This window comes from Taudactylus pleione, unplaced genomic scaffold (assembly GCF_031769625.1).
Source record: "Taudactylus pleione unplaced genomic scaffold, aTauple2 ptg000016l, whole genome shotgun sequence".
Taxonomy (NCBI): Eukaryota; Metazoa; Chordata; class Amphibia; order Anura; family Myobatrachidae; genus Taudactylus; species Taudactylus pleione.
In genome coordinates, this window is record NW_028284418.1 from 5,832,847 (window position 1) to 5,851,238 (window position 18,392).

Consider the following 18,392-nt stretch of genomic DNA (forward strand, 5'->3'; position numbering starts at 1 on the left):
TCAGACTTAAGTTAACCATTAGTGCATTAACAGTTGATAGTCCTTATCTGTTTTGCAAGTGTAGCAGTATAGTTGCAACAAATTTTTAAAAAGTTTTAAAAAAAACCTTTGACTAGCTAAATAATTTAACATTTGTCGATTGAAATCTCTGGCTAAATAAACACATTTCAAATAAAGCTATTTTTAAATAGGCAGCAGAAGACGTATACTTTTCATATCGATTGAAGAATATAATTTTATTTCTGGAAACATTTTATGTTATAACCCATTTATGCTTGCTAATTAATTGTGTGAGTGTACGTACGTGCGTGTGTGTGATTATTTATGTACTTAGAGCAGAGGTTCAATCACTTCAGATGATATAATCAAATTGACTGAGATACTAATTAAGTCACCGGTGATCAAACATAGATATCCTTAAAACGTGGACTGTAATTGTGGATTTTGTTAACCACTGATTTAGAGTCACAAATGTACTGTAAATACTGCCTAAAATACATTATTTTCAGGCATTAATTGCAGCTGGATGTACTATTGGGTCCTAAATTCCCTGGTTAGGCACCAGTCCTTGGTTTGTGGTGGTGCAATATCTGAATGGTATAAAGGAGAGTTAGAGCAAAATTTACTAAGCGGCGGTTTGACGGTGGGTTCTATTCTATTCTAAACACCTGCAGTTTGGTGGCGGGTTCTAGTCTGTTCTAAACCCTGGGGGTTTGGTGGCGGGTTTGCAGCAGTTTCTAAATGACAGCCTTGTTCTACTCTATTCTAAAAGTATTTTGACTGTGGTTTGGTGGCGGTTTTGCTATCTGCAGATTTACTAAGGCCAAAACTGCTGCATAACTGCCAGCGAAACACATTTTAGAATAGAATAGAACAGGGCTGTCATTTAGAAACCGCTGCAAAACCGGCACCAAACCCCCAGGGTTTAGAACAGAATATAACCCGCCACCAAACCTTCGGGGTTTAGAATAGATTAGAACCCGCCTTCAAACCGCTGCTTAGTTAATTTTGCCCCTTGTATGAACATTTTAGATTCTAGAACTTGGAAAGAGCACTCAGAATTACACTATGTAACTGACCCTTCTTTCTGTGATGTAAAAGGCTTAATTATATCGCTTATGAGGTGCATCACAGCAGGGTATTGTCAGTAAATGATGTAGTTAATTAAGTAATTAACCCCTGAATTAAGCAGTTCTACTGTGGGAGCTGAAAAATGATGCAAGTGTACAAATAACATTACTGAGCTGGTCTAACAAGCCTGAAACGAACAGCTGCCAACCAGCAAAATGACATTTTAATGCTGTCTGCTATGGTCTGCCTTCCTGATGGTACACTGCGTCTTCTCTGCTGAAATGAGACAGACAGTCTTCCCTTGTTACAAATAACCAATGCCTGTTATACATTTGTATGTAAAATACAATTTATCTTTAGCATATAAAAATGTTTTAGGTAGAAAAAATAGTCATATAATAATTTATACATATTTTATAAAATAGTAATTCACAGAAAGGAAAACATGTCCAGCTTGTATTTGCAACAGGTTCGAATATTCCCCTCACCCTCTTTGTATCAGCTGACATCCACTGTAGATTGCAAGCTTTTGTGAGCAGGGCTCCTTAGCCTATTGTATTGTCTCCTCCTTATGGGCCTAATTCATGGTGGATGCAATGGCAATGTTTGCACATGTGCTGTGATGGATTACCATAGTGAGTGTTTGGATGCAGAGTGACTGACAGTCAGTGTGCATCTTTGGGATGTAACAAGGGTGGCTAGTCAAACATGGGCGTGCTGTGACTGTTTCGTGGGCGTGTCAACAGCTTTACTGGCCCCAGCGGTTTAGTTCCAATGGACATTCTGAGAAGCCATAGGTTTGCTAAGAAGTTCAATGTGCGACCGAAAGTGCATCTTTGTACGCAAGCAGGGAATGAAAGATGCAGCTGGTATAAAGTCGCAGCCATGGTAACCACCACAGAATCAGGTCTTACATAACTTGTGGGTTGTATTTATGTAACTATGAATATACTATATGTAGAGTTGTAAACTTGTCTGAATCTGTTTAATGTAGTTATGTAAAATTGTATTATGTTTTCTATCCTTCGTACAGGGCTACACTAAAAGTGTGGTGCCGAAAAAAAAAAGTTAAAAATATTTTTTAAAAATTATATATTACTGATTATAATATAATATTACAACTTTCACTTTTTCATCTTTGAAAACCCTACGTAAACGAACTGTATGTATTTTTAGAAAGCCTACAAAACAACGCAATACCAGGTCATTGTAAATGGAACACATTGATTGCAATGGAATGCGAAGAAAACTAAAAATATTGCTACATGACGGTTAGACTTTGCAGTCTGAAGCCACTGACAGGACACACAAACACGGCTCATCCTGCCAGCCATGCATGAAGAGATAATCTCTCAGGCAGGGTGGTCGTTCTTATGAGCAAGAACGAAATCAAACAAGGTCCAGGAGTGGCCAGATGTTAGATAATTTGAGCTGAAGTGATGCCAGGCTCACATGTGCTGTCTGTGATACGGTTTGGAATGGAAGGAAATGGCAGAAAATAATGCTAAGGGGACTTTGGGTCACTTTTATTGATTTATGTTATGTTTATTATTTTAATTATATTTTTCACAGACACAGGGTAACCTAATGACAACAGCGCATGTGTTAACATGATGTAGATAAGGCAGATGATAACTAGAACGAGAACCTCGCAGAAGATTTATATACCTACTGCTTGTATAGTCTGCACATTCTGTATACTGGCAGCGGGTCCAAAGTCCATCTGCAGTGTGTGAGACCATTGCAGGTTTTAGGGTGGGTCTCTATAATGTATGTTTTACACAGATGCTAAAATGTCATCATTAAGCATGACTAACTACAGTATAACACTTTACCAAGCCCCCACCCCACTAGAAAGCCAGTCAGGATCCCTTTATATGGGTAGTATTAGTCAGTGACCTCTTTACAAGCACCAGTAGCAATTGTAACCCTATCAACTCACTGTAGAAAAGAAGCATCATAATAAGAAAGTATAATTGTAACTGTCCATTATAATCGCCTCCTCACCTGCTCACATTGCTCATACAGCTTTTAGCATGAACACCATGTGCTGACTACAGGACCTAAACGTTGGTTCCTAGCCCTAATATTTAGCTCTTGACTGTCAGTGAAGCCTGGGAGAATCAAGTATTGGCTGTGCATGTTGTATGCTGCACATTTCACAAAGATCATCCCATCCTTTCTATTTCCCATGTTTAATTGGACTAAGGGGCCTATGTATCAAAGCTTGATGAGAGATCCAATTGTGAGATATAAATCACCAACCAATTAGCTTCTACCTTACATTTTATAGGCTGTGTTTGTAAAATGACAGTTAGGAGCTGATTGGCTAATACTTTTTCTCTCACAATTTTATCTCTCATCAAGCTTTGATACATAGGGCCCCAAATCGGACTGTACTACACAGCAGAGGGTAAAATAGTGAGCGGTTCTACAGAGTTTGTGACCTAAAAAATATTGTACAGTTGTAAACTGAATGTGAGCTTTGCTTCAACATAAACGCACGCTTAGGTCAATCGAATGGCTGATATATCGCAAGCGCACCAATGGGCTGATATATCGCAAGCGCCCCAATAAGTCTGTGACCATTGGCTTTGCGTCGGCTGTGCAGCACAGCTGATGGTCGCTATATCTGCAGATATATCTGCGCATCTGGCTATGTGTACGAGGGGGGTCTGTCCCCACTGAAACATTGAAATGTTGGCTTTGCTTTACAATTACCTATATTTATTATATTATATTATTTATTTATTATATATTAATGTATATGGCTCTTTTAAGGTATTTTCCTTCCCATTTATTATACATTGTGTTCATTTTAGTCTTTTCTTGTTGTTTTGTGTTTCTGACAACGTAAAAGCATTATGTTTGCATTTTTGAAGTCTGTACTGTCTTTGCTGCGTTACAGACAATGATATTAGAGACAGTTGTACAAAGCAGTCATTGCCTCCCATGGAGGGGCAGTCACTCCCAGCCGTTCAGACATGCATGGGTTCACACAGCGTGATTGTGCACTGATTCACACCTGCACCCATTCTGCAATATTTAACTGTGCCTGCTCTCCTGCTCATAAAGAACAGGTTAATTCATTTCACCCCAAGTTCAATGAGAAACAGGGAATAATAGCCGGTGTCTGGGTAACCGGATGTATCAATTCACGGAGCTCCAGAACAGGACGGCCAGGATAATTTATTGTCCCATAAAGGCCATTTTTTTTGGTCCATGTTGCTGAGCGCACAAATTGTATAACCCTGCATGTCTTTATTCTGCAAACAATGATCGCAATAGGATCCCACCACCTGCAGCTTTCATACGCAGGAAGTGTCCAGAGGGAGGGAAGGGGAATATATCTATATATATATTTATTTGTATTAAAGGCACAGTGACCTCTGTTGAAACAAATTATTCATTCAGTAGCCTAAAAAGGACAAAACTATACAATTGGAGACAAAGTGTTTGCATCTGCATTCATTCGTCCTCCTCTATGTTTATGAAAAGTTTGAATACTGTGGGTCCACATTGAATACTATGCATTGTTTCAGTATCTTCATTATTGGATCAAATAGAACAATTAACATTTGTACTGCCAAACTGGGTATCAAATCTGGTGACTTACCCTTGATACATAAAGGTAAATGTTCTGTAAGGTTGCCACTTTTTCTTTAATAACTTAACATTTCATCCAAGATTAAATATCACTTTTTTAAACATAACCAAAGTCTGCGTTGCCGAAATATCTTTTAAAAAATTTAAATAAAAGCCTCAAACTCATTGGCAATAAAATTGACTTTGTCCCGACATAAAACTTTGTGACATTACACCATTGATGAGGATTTTATTGAAAAAAGAAAATCATATTTGGAATGAACCTTTTCACTTCTTATGTTTGTCCTTGTGCGAGTGGGGTCTGTTGAAAGGCCCCATACATCTACAGGCCAATCTGCCGACCCCATTTCGGACAGGAACCGCTGATCCACCGGTCAGAAATGCCAAAATATGAACGCGATCAGCAAATCTGGCTTCTTTAACATGTTGAATTTCACAGATTCTCAGATGGTTCGCATTTACGACCTGCGGTTCTGATCGGGGATCGGCGGATTGCCCTGTAGATATATGAGGCCCTTTAGGAACATACAGAGGGATTTTAAATATTTTATTATTATTTATTAACAGTTTTTATATTGTCCATACAAAATATGCATCACTTCACATACAATATTCATTCACACACAAATACACACTGGTGATATTGAAGTTATATTAGACATAGTTTATAATTTGGTTAATATACTGTATATCTGTTTTCAGTGGAGTTATAGATAGAGGATTATACTAAAAAGTTTAATAACTAAAGCACCAGAACAAATATGTTGCATGATATGAACAGATGGAGCACAGGTAGCAGAAAACAAAAAAAGTTAAGTTTAATATGCAAACAATTGCAGACCTGCACAGTCTTTATTTGCACAAATGTGTCTATTAATCTGCCATGTGCATTTCACGGGGCAGATCCTGATCTTTGGCATTGCCCCTGGAATTGCCTTATTTATGGATCCACCTGAGCTACTGTATGCTTGATGTAAACAGTAAAAATATCAAGTTGAGATTAATAAAACATTAGGGTCATCCCAATAAGCTATATTACAATACTAAATTAAAAATACTCCCTTGTATCACTTATGAAACAAGAGCAAGTTACTAATATTGTAAATGGTTTCTTGCACGTGATAAAGCAGTGTCTCTCAGCCATACAATGAGAAGGAGCAGGAAGGTTTTCCTGTCTCATTTGCTAGATCTCAGTCCCCGCGGCCTCCCAGCTGTGAATTAATGAACACAACGACACATACAAAAAAGGACAATTCATTATTTTCTGCCAGGCAATGGAACAATAAATAAAGTGTTAAGCAATCAATTATCAATGAAGTAAAGGCACAATAAAGATGCAGTGAGCATAAAAATGTTCTTGCATTGTGTTGGCAATGGCATTGCGTTGTCACACTAAAGACTGCTTAATGTGATGCTTAATTTGCTGTAAAAGGAGACTGCACGTATTTTGTTTGCTAACAAATTATCTTGTCTGGTATGTTTCTTACATGTGAAAGAAAATATTGCAGGCACCTTTCTCATCTGTCTGCAAACCCATGTATATTCTGAGAATGATAGCAACTATACTGCATACATATCGGTATTTTTCACTCATTTATGTTTTATAATAGACTAACATGTTATATAAGACAGAAGGTTGAATGTAATAGCCTGCGACTTGCAGGTATCAGTGAGCCCTGGCAAGTGTGTACAATGTTTTAAAGTGGCAATCATTTAAAAGGCAAAGCCAACCTTGTTTTGCCTTTTAAACGATTTCCCCTATAAAACATCATCTGGAAATTTCCTGTAAATGGCACATTAGCGCTGCGGACCGTAGTCCCCAATATTCTCAACGAGGACTACAGTATCACAACTGCTGTCCCTGCTAGTTACTTTTAGTACACAGATAGTCTAGTAAAAAAATTAAGAAAATGTTTGTCACAATATACTGTAGACTGATAATATTCACGGAGTTGCCCCAATTATTAATACATATCCAACTTTATTTTTTATCATCAGGAAACACTACATTTATCTCAACAATCCAAAAATGTTAATTTTAAAATATTTTGCTCTAGATTCATCACTCTTAAATAGAAACAACAAAAACAATGGTTTACCCCCAAAGGAGAAAAAAACCTAAAATTAATTTATATATGTTTATGTAAATGTTTCAATACCCAGTAGGCTATGTATTTGAAACTGTGTGTAATATAGATAACCATTGTTCCACAAATAGTACATTAAAATGTCTCTAGTTTACCAAAGATCAAACTACAGAGAATGAGCCAGTAAGGTATTGGAAGAATGTTCAGAATGTCTTCCACTCCAGGAGTCCCAATCTGTTTCATTACCCGAGCCCCACAGTCCAATGGGCTGCAGCACTTTCTCTTGCAGGGTTGGTAGTCTGTGGGAGGTGGGTTACTGTATGTCGGCATTAAAAAGCACATTTCTGCTTGAACACCACTTTCCTTCAATCATCATCTGGCCTAAAGTGTTAATTCAAACAACAGTCATTTGATTAACACAAAAGGAGAATATTACACAAAAAGAGCTGATTAGGACTTGTCATGAATAACGTACATCCTATCACATAGATCACATGGCCAAATGATAGCTTAAAAGGATCAGGAAGAGAAAGCATGAAGCTAAAATGTATCCTGTTTTCCTATGTGACAAAGGGGAACTTCACTGGTCTTACTGTATATTTAATAGAAAAAAAATAAATATACTGAAAATGAATACTGTATTAATAAAATGTAAAAAAAATAATCTCTGTGTTAGTAATTAACTTTATTACTTTATTCCTGAATATGAGTTTATGTGCTGTTGTCACACGTTTACTCTGCAGTGTGCAAACGAGGTGAAATGCATGGTAAAGTGGGGAAATCATCCTGAAGCCCCAAAATGTGCCAATAAGAAATCAGAACTGTGTAGAAGACTGTTAGCAGGGCTGGCTCCAGGGGTGTTTGACAAGTGCGGTCGAACAGGGGCGCCACCCATAGAGGGTACGCCTCCAAATAACGGCATGTAGGGGGCATGGCCTATGGTAATGAGGCCACACCCACAATTTCGGTCACACGCGGAGCAGGGCGCAGTGTACCGGGGCGGCACAGGGTGCTCAGACCCCTGGAGCCGGCCCTGACTGTTAGTGGTCATAAGCAAAGTATAGGAGGCAGTTAAAAGGTGTCAAGCAGTTGGTTATTACAAGTATTCATTAAAGTGAAAATGATAGCATGCAAGTGTATTTTAGAAAATAAAAGTGCTTTCATTATTTTACAGTATATTACAAATGTCTCTATTGTGATTTTAAGTGTGTATATATCAGTTGTTAAAAAAACACTCCTACAGTATCTGCAAGTTAATAAAAACCCTTTCCCATGAATATACCTGAACGCACTGTACGTGTCACACATAATGAAATACTTTTCTCAGCTTTTTAAAGAAAATGACGACTTTATTGGCCAATTTTTACTATTCACACACCTCTAAAAATAGTACAAATATAATTTTTCATTGGGAGAGGCGTACCAGAGTTACTGCACCATGTCTTGACATTTTTACATTAAAGTAAGGACTTTTTCATAGTCATTATCTAGCCTAGCAATGTGAATCAAAAGCTGCAAGTTCTCCCATTCAAACTTACATTGACTTAGGGCCTGATTCGGAGGTGGACAGTAATGCAATCACAACTGTTTTCACTGATGTATAGCAGTTGCTAAAATATGATAATGCCGTCCAAAGCACAGTCGAGCATAGGCACGGCCACTGCTTCTTTCTCATATCCATCCACGACGTACAGCAGCATAACATTGGTACTATCGATGCACATCGGGCAGTCACACAGCATGCAGGTCAAGTCTGACCTGTCTCAAACACTGCGACTCTCGTGACAGACAGAGAGCTCTCATGCTGCGCAGGAGAAAGCAATGGCTAATTTATGCATGCCCACAAAACACCGTTTTTAGTCGGTGAGACACACATGCATTTTTCTAACCACCCCCATCCCTGTTACCATCCCCCAATACTGAATACCTGTCACTCACTTTGTGAGTGGTTCCCCTGCATGAACGTAACTGCATTCGCGCATGCGCAGCAGCAAACAATTGCTCATTCTGTGAAAATATTGGCATTGCGTCCGTCTCTGAATCAGGCCCTTTATGCAGATGTCTAATTGAATAGCAAAAAGATTAAGGGCCTGATTCAGTACTGATCACAACTGCAATCATAATAGCGATTACACTCAGTCTCACTGCGAAGATATGCTAATGATTGTAATCACAATGCCATAAGCAGCCTAACATAAGGATGTCCACTTTACCTTACACACATCTGTAATACTTAGCAAGACTGCAAAACCATCGGTAACACTGAGTACAATCGGAGCCTCACGCACACTTGCACAAGGTCAGACCTTACTCAGCAATTGCTAACAACAGTTTCTATATGTGCCTCCCACTTTTTAAGGGGCCAAAAGTAATGGGACAAACTAAAGAATCCTAAATCTATCTTTCACTTTTTAATACTTTGTTGCAAATCCTTTGCAGGCAATTACAGCCTGAAGTCTGGAACGCATAGACATCACCAGACGCTGGATTTCATCCCTGGTGAAGCTCTGCCAGGCCTCTACTGCAAATGTCTTCAGTTCCTGCTTGTTCTTGGGGCATTTTCCCTTCAGTTTTGTCTTCATTAAGTGAAATGCATGCTCAATCGGATTCAGGTCAGGGGATTGACTTGGCCATTGCATACCATTCCACTTTTTAGCCTTAAAAAACTCTTTGGTTGCTTTTGCAGTATGCTTCGGGTCATTGTCCATCTGCACTGTGAAGCGCCATCCAATGAGTTCTGAAGCATTTGCCTGAATATGAACATTTAATATTGCCCGAAACACTTCAGAATTCATTCTGCTGCTTTTGTCAGCAGTCACATTATCAATAAATACAAGGAAACCAGTTCCATTGGCAGCCATACATGCCTACACCATGACACTACCACCACCATGCTTCACTGATGAGGTGGTATGTTTTGGATCATGAGCACTTCCTTTCCTTCTCCATACTCTTCTCTTCCCATCATTCTGGTACAAGTTGATCTTTGTCTCATCTGTCATTAGGATGCTGTTCCAGAACTGTAATGGCTTTTTTAGATGTTGTTTGGCAAACTCTAATCTGGTCTTCCTGTTTTTGTGGCTCACCAATGGTTTACATCTTGCGGTGAACCCTCTATATTCACTCTTGTGAAGTCTTTTCTTGATTGTTGACTTTGACACATATACACCTACCTCCTGGAGAGTGTTCTTGATTTGGCCAACTGTTGTGAAGGGGTTTTTCTTCACCAGGGAAATAATTCTTCTGTCATCCACTACAGTTGTTTTCCGTGGTCTTCCGGGTCTTTTGGTGTTGCTGAGCTCTCCGGTGCGTTCTTTCTTTTTAAGAATGTTCCAAACAGTTGATTTGGCCACACCTAATGTTTTTGCTATCTCTCTGATGGGTTTGTTTTGATTTTTCAGCCTAATGACGGCTTGCTTCACTGATAGTGACAGCTCTTTGGATCTCATATTGAGAGTCGACAGCAACTGATTCCAAATGCAAATGTCACACCTAGAATCAACTCCAGACCTTTTACCTGCTTAATTGATAATGAAATAACGAGGGAATAGCCCACACCTGTCCATGAAATAGCTTTTGAGTTGATAGTCCCATTACTTTTGGCCCCTTAAAAAGTGGGAGGCACATATAGAAACCGTTGTAATTCCTACACCGTTCACCTGATTTGGATGTAATTACCCTTAAATTAAATCTGAAAGTCTGCAGGTAAAGCACATCTTGTTTGTTTCATTTCAAAGCCATTGTGGTGGTGAATAGAGGCCAAAATATGAAAATTCTGTCAATGGCCCAATATTTATGCACCTGACTGTAATTGAAAGACAATGAGTAGGTGAGAAGAATGAGAGATTTAGTTTTAATTTGCGAATCAGTATGAAACACAGAAGGTACAGTACATTTTCCTGACTGGGCAGGTCTAGACTCAAGAATACTCAGAAATGTGCTTACTAACATGGGAAATAGGTTCAAAAGCTGTTTTCTGTGTAGATAGGTTCCTTAAAGCTGCAATACCACCTCGGTCTGTGGTTCTCAAACTCTAAAGCAGGGATGGCCAACCAGTCAGAGGCAAAGAGCCGAAAAATATCTGTAGTCTAGTTGAAGAGCCAATATAATGCATGTGCCGAATGCGCGCGTCCAAAAATGGGGCATGGCCAGGTTGACACAAGACCATGTACACGATCGCTGTGGAGGTAACTGTTGAAGAAAAAGACAGAGAAATATAGAAAATATTGAAAAAGCCACATTCACATAAAATACAGTGAAACAAGCCAATCCACATAGAATACAATGAAAAACAAGCCCGATCCACATAGAATACACGGAAACAAGTCCGATCCACATAGAATACACGGAAAGAAGCCCGATCCACATAGAACACACGGAAACAAGCCAGATCCACATAAAATCTCCATGTGTCAGTCCAGCCCCCTCCCTTGCCATTCCAGCCCTCTTCTCGCCACTGCAGCGGCCCCTCATGTGTCACTCCATCCAGCATCTTCTGGGGTCCACGATTACTCAACCATGTGCTCTGATTACTTCAGGGTCCGCTCGGTGAAGGACACCTAGTTGCTGCCGTGCTCCCTGTTGCTGCCGCTAGCTCTGCCTGTCATTATGCGATGTGACGTCATGATGTCACGTCACACACGAAGCGGAGGCATGCCCCTCCCAGATACAAGTAAAGCCTCTTCTGAACAGCTGCACGTCTGTCACAGAAAGCAAGCTGAAGGTGTCGGGACTCGGGAGCAGTGCCAGGTGCGTGTGTCAGGAGCCGCATCACAACAAACAAATAGTCGCATGCGGCTCGACAGCAACGGGTTTGGCCACCCCTGCTCTAAAACAAGCTCAGGCATGACAGAAACCTCCCATGGAGCAGATGGGCAACCCTAAACAGTTCATGTTTTCCAGATCACCAAACAGGTGCACAGGTGTATTCATTACTCACTGACACATTTTTAAAAGATCCACTAATTATTTAATTTGTGATTAGAACACATGCAATTTTTGAGGACTGTTTTTGAGAACCTGTGACCTAGATAAATGATTTTACTGTGCTCCTCCCTCCACATGCATATATTTTTCTAGGTGCTCTGCCAGTTCTGTAATACAGAACCAACTATTTTAGTTAACCAACATTTAATGGCCATGAAGAAGTTACATGAGAGGTCTGACCAATTACAAACCATATTCTCTTCATTGTGTGCCATAGCACCACATTACTGCACCTTGGGCTGGTTCCTACGCTCCACACCCATGCAACGCCATGATATCACATAAGGGACAGGGAGCTGAATGCCAGTCACGTCCTAATGAGGCTTCGGACGACTCTCCAGGCTGCTCATACAGGAACCTTGCAAGCCAAGAACAGGTTCCAATAGGGTAGCAAAGGTGCAGCCCCCTTGGCCTTGCACCTTTGGCCTCATGCTTAGCTGTGTGTGTATGAACTTTAATGGATATATTCACGTATTCTGTATTGCACAAGCACCCTATCCATACATATAGTTTGCTACTACACTTGGTGAAAAATATATATCTGTAAATATGAAAATAGCTTACTTACACTTCTGCCAACCTGTGCGTAGTCTGCAATTTCGTCTACACGCCATCACTGGACTTCGCCTACACGAGAAGCCTGTTATAGCGCAGCTGTTCCTCTTCAGTCGTAAATGGAGCTGTGATAGACATGTGTATATGGCTCTACATCGCATGTGCTTGGTTCCGGTGCTAGCACAGTGAGAAAACATGCAATCGGTGTATGTTCAGCTCAGCTTCATGCCATATTGTATATGTATTATTAATGTGTCTTCTAATTGGGTTGGGTACTGAATGCCAGTGCTTGGGATCCCGGTGGTCAGAATTCTGACGCTGGCATCCCGACTGGGTCACAATGTCGACAGATGAAGGTAATTATATTAACCTTCTTCTACCCCTAACCCTCCGTTCCCGCAGCCTAACCCTAAACCCCCACACAGCTTATCCCTAATCCTCCCCCCAGTGCATAACCCTAACCCTCCCCCTAGTGCCTAAACCTAACCCTAACCCTCCCCCCCTAGTGCATAACCCTAACACTCTCCATAGTGCTTAACTCTATCACCTAACCCTAATCCCAATTCTTACTGTTGAGTTGCTGGTGGTCAGGATTGCCAGCACCAGAATTCTGACTGGTGTCGGGATTCTGGCGCCCGCATTTTGTGTGCCGGGCACCCCGACAGCCAGCATAATGACTACATCCCTTTCAATACAGACTAAGTTTTTTGTGCATGCTGAATGGGTATTTTTGAATGGAAAAAAGTAATAGTAAACTAAACTCCATCGCATTCACAGTCCAAATAAAAGTACAAGCCTGAAAATTTCAAATATAGGATTATGATCTTTGGTAGGATCTGGATACTGGCCCTCATTCAGAGCTGCTCGTTAACAGCAGTACGCTCTTTGCGTTCCGATGATGAGAAACCGCGCATGCGTCGGTGTAACACTGCGCATGTGCGTACGGCATATTGCGAGCTTTTTTTGTCTCATTCGTCAAATTGCGTACAGGAAGTGACATGTCAAATGTGATTGACAGAACAGGGCATTTTTGGGCGTTGACGGGGGTGGAGATGGAAAAACGCTGGCGTGGCGAGGCGTTTTTGGGGCGTACATACATTATCTGATGCGAACGTCAAATGTGTTCGTACCAAGTCATACGTCACTGGATGATCCTCTTTCCGTTCAAACTGCTCGCACAGCTTGGGGTCTGGATTACTCGACCACATTGGCGATGGCCTTCTCCTCCGTCCCGGGCCTCCATGATGTTTCATCGATTAATCGCGGCTTGTCAGAAAAACAATCAATTTTGAATTGAAAACCAGCTTGTAATGTGTTTTGAAAAGAGTTTTTTTGGTTAGCACAAAACCGTACGCAGGTGGAAATCATAGCTGCTAATTTCAGGATTACACAATCAATTAGCGTACATTTGTAGGTATGTTTTTTTTTGTTTGATTTTGGTTTTTGTGCTATTGTAACAATAATGTCATCATGTTTGTGTGTATTTTACCATTTTGCTTTGGTCAGGAGAATTTGCATCCTTATGTAATTTTTAAAGTGTTCCTTAAAGAGCCCTTTATTTTATTTTTTTTATAAAAATTTTTGGGAGGTCGTTTTTGCCTTGTGGGCCAGGATTAACTGTAAACCATTTATAAAATAATGTCAGAATACAATGTCGAACATTTTTTCAAAATTTATTTCAAATTAAAAACATTTTCTGGCCCATTTTTGGCCCTAACTTTTTTGGCAGTGTTATTCCAATAAAAATTATAATTTTGCCAAACATAAAAGGTATGGAAACTTCAAACAAAAAATTAAAAACAATTCACAAGAAAGGAGAGGGACGTTTTGGCCAGAAAGGAATATGGGGCAAGCACAGAAGGAGTGTGGGAAAACTAGCCAGTGCTGTCAACGTTTTTTCCCCCGTTTGGCTGGGGGAGGGTGGGCGCCAGACCGGGTCCGGGATGTCATCCGGCTGGCCTGTCCAGAGGCAGATGTTGTGGCCTCTGGACTAGGCACAGGGCTAGGCACATTTGGAGGATTGGCTGATGTTGTGCCAGAGGTGGAGGATCCTGATGTTCCGGCAGGAAGGGAGGTCGGCTCCACCATGTGCTGGTGAACGAGCTGCTCCAGGGCATTGGCGATGCGGATGTTGGCCCTGGTATTTTCCGCCAGGGCCTGACCAATGGTCACGTTGGCCGCAGCATTTTGCTCCAGGGCCTCAGCCACCCGTACCAGACTGGCGTCCATCCTCTGCAGAATCTCCGTATGGAAATCCGATTTGAAATTGAGTTCTGTGAGGAGGGACACTGCCTGCGAGGGGGATTGCCCTGGACTGGCTTCTGCAGGGTCCTCAGCCGGATGTACTGGTTCCTCCCCTGCCGAGCCAGCAGAAATTCGGCGGCCAAGGCTCCCCTCTGGAGCAGACTCATCCGCCTGTGTCTCTGTTAGGAAAAAAGAGAAAAGACTCACATTAGAATCTACATATTGGCACAATAACATTTCAGAGTTGGTTACATCACAATATTTACCTGGGACAACATGAGGAGCCGCAAAGTCTGGCATGTCCGTATCCATGTTCGACACGATAAACACCTCCACAGCCTGCACACACCCCTGTGCCAGCTCTTCCAAATCATTCAACTCCAATGACACAGGGGTGGGACCCCCACCTGTCCCCCTTGCATGCCTAGCCCTGTCCGCCATTTTTGTTTCAGGCGATATTTGAAGTCTTGCCATCTGTGGGTGAAAAAGTAACCATTATTCCTGTGGTTTTTTTATTTTTGGTTTTAGGGGGGTCAAGTTTTTACTTACCGCCGTTTGACATCCCGGGCTAGACGGACATAATCACCCACCCTATTGACAGCACATTCTCCACTTCTGGCTTGCACCCATATTCCTGTCTGCCTGTGGCAGGATGTCCACACACTTCTGAACCAAAACCTCCATCTCCTTTCTTGTGAATTGTGGCTGCCTTTTCTTTTTCCCTGCTTTGCCCGGAATACTGGGCCCAGCAGCCTCTTCCATGTCATCCTCCTCACCTATTTGTTTAAACGTTGAGAAATTTAAGCTTGCAAACTTTCACTATATTATGTTTCAAAATAATCCTTGTTTGGAAATGCCTGAAAAACTTACCGTCCGACTCTTGCCCATTGTTTCCCTGGTCTGTAGCCATTTCTTACCTCCAAACAAGAAATACACCAGAACGTTTTTTTGGGTTCGTGACGTATTTATACATGCGTCCTTATTTTTCGTCCGCATCATTGATTGTGCGTTCCTATGATCCCTCCTTAATTTGTGCGGGAAAATAAACACTATTTATGGCTTTGGGCGTCTCGAGTCGAGGTGGCAGTTGTTGGTTGTTGGAGGTTATGTTGGTCGGAGTGGATTGTTTGCGGGATTTGTATTTGGCGGTGTTTGGAGTTTTTTTCGGTGTGTCTTTTTGGAGTTTTTCTTTCCGTTCGCTTTTTTTGGTGTGGTTGTTTTATTTGTCGTGTAATTTTTTGGTAAGTTTTTGGCCGTCTTCCTTTTGTTCACTTTGTGTATCCTTCTTTTTGATAAATTTGGGTCGCTAATTTTTTACAAATTCTCCTTTGGTAGGTTTCTTTTGGCTCTGCCCCAACGACCTTTTTATCCGGTGACTTATATATCCTCTATTGGTAAGTTTGTTTTTTCACTTGTTTATTAAATGTTCATGTTTTTTTTAACGCAACTTTGTTTGACCTTACACTTTTAACCTTTGGTTTTGTGATTCCTAAATGTATGAACTAATTTGCGCATTTTTATCTGGTTAGTTTCTGTCTTGTAATTGCGAACTAATTAGCGCATTTTTATCTGGTTAGTTTCTGTCTTGTAATTGCGAACTAATTAGCGCATTTTTATCTGGTTAGTTTCTGTCTTGCAATTGCGAACTAATTAGCGCTTTTTTATCTGGTTAGTTTCTGTCTTGTAATTGCGAACTAATTAGCGCTTTTTTATCTGGTTAGTTTCTGTCTTGTAATTGCGAACTAATTAGCGCTTTTTTATCTGCTTATTTTCTGTATTTAAATTGGTTGTGATTTCCCGTTAGAAATTTTTTAAGAATTTGGGACCCAAATTGTGGTAGTCTGTGCACTGTCGTTTTGCTCTTTGCCGAAATGTGTGTTTATCCCCTTTTATGTTTTGTATTGCACCCAATTTAGATTCCTAAATTTTGGCTTTGTTTGTTTGTTTTTATTTTTAGGTTTTGACAATCATGACAATACCCCGGCATGTAAGCATCATTGGATTGTATCGTAAAGATAAGTAATTTTTCATTTTTTGTGGGGCCAAAAAACCTTACATTCAATTCTTGCCATTTCAGGTTGATCTTGGTCGGATTGTTCTGGCCATGCTTCCGGAAGCCGACCAACCTCAATCTCGTCCCAGGAATAGGCATCGTAGGCGTGCAAGGCCCCAGATATATCGAACATGTGTCACCCTTTTTGGAATGCCCGACGATGAGGTGTTAAGACGCTACCGTCTTCCGCCCCAAATCATCATAGACACTCTCTCATTAATAGAGAGTGATCTTGAGCGGCAAATTGACAGTCCTACAGCAATACCACCACTTACGCAATTTATGGCGGTGTTACATTTCTGTGCCTCAGGATCCTTTCAAACAACAGTGGGAATGGTTGCGGGAATCTCCCAATCCTCCTTTTCCAGGATCCTGAGGGCAGTGATGGAGGCCCTTTTCAAGCACCTCCATCATTTTATTCAAATGCCTTTGGATATGGGTGCCCTTAGTGTGGCCAAGGCCAATTTTTACCAAATAGCTGGCTTCCCACACATCATAGGGGTTGTGGATGGTACTCACATACCACTTCAGCCTCCAACACGGCTGGAGGCCATTTTTTGCAACCGCAAACACTATCATTCCCTGAATGTAATGGTGGTATGTGATGCCTCCCTCCAGATCCTGTCCCTGAATGAAAAATTACCCGGAAGTGCACATGACTCATTCGTCATCCGGCAATCAGGGATATGGCAAAAATTAAACAACATACAAGCTGGTGATGCGTGGCTTCTGGGTAAGTGGAGACCTTTAGTACATAACAATGTTAAGCTTGATACATAGTGATCCTGATGTTGTCACTTCTTTTTCACAGGAGACAGTGGCTACCCTTGCACGCCCTGGCTGCTCACTCCTTATTTGGCTCCCACACCAGGGCCACAAAGTAATTTTAATTCCGCACTTACAGCCACCAGGCAAGTGGTGGAGCGCTGTATCGGCCTGCTCTGGTGGCGAGCTCATGTATTTGCCGGATATGGTTTCGAAAATTGTGGTCCTGTGTGGGATATTTCACAACATCACCATAAGGAGTGGTGTCCAAATGCAGCCAGAGGATGCCTTGCCTGAGGATGGCCCCCCCGAGGTTGGTTGGATGTCAGTATGTTGGTGGGCCATACGCGATGATGTGGTGGCCAGATATTTTAGGTAATTATTGGCACAAAAGAAGTTCTTTGACACAATGTGTTAAGGATTTTGGGAGACCATCTAATTAATTCATTTATTTTTTCCCATCTTCTGTTTGATTTCTTAATCTTTGGGACTGAAACGATGACTACTTCCTGCTACCCAAAACAAACCTTCATGGGGACACATTGGATATATATTCTGTACCCAATATTACATTTGTGGAATCATGTTGGCATGCTCATTCTTCAACCAGTTCTTGATTTTTCTTTACTTTTTCATATGGTGTTTGATGGGTTGTACTTTTTGTTATCACTGTGAGTATTGTTTGTGAGCCAACACTTTGGATTTTTAGTTATGTGTTGAATAAATTTTTTGAGAGTGTAATTTTGCAAATTTTCATGAACATTGCAAGCAAGTGTAACCAAGTTCACCCACGTTAAAATTGCTTAAGGGTTAATCCTGTAATGTCGCAATTTGATCAAAAATTAAATATGCTCTCTGGGTCAAAACCAACACCAAAAGGTATTATGTACAATCAGTATGCTTTGGAATCTCGGGCTAAGCAGGTTGCCCCCAAATTTGGAACATGTAAAATGTACTAATATCAAAATTGTAACACAAAAACTAACCCCAAGCAGATTGTTACTGTTAGCTGTTTCATGTGCCTG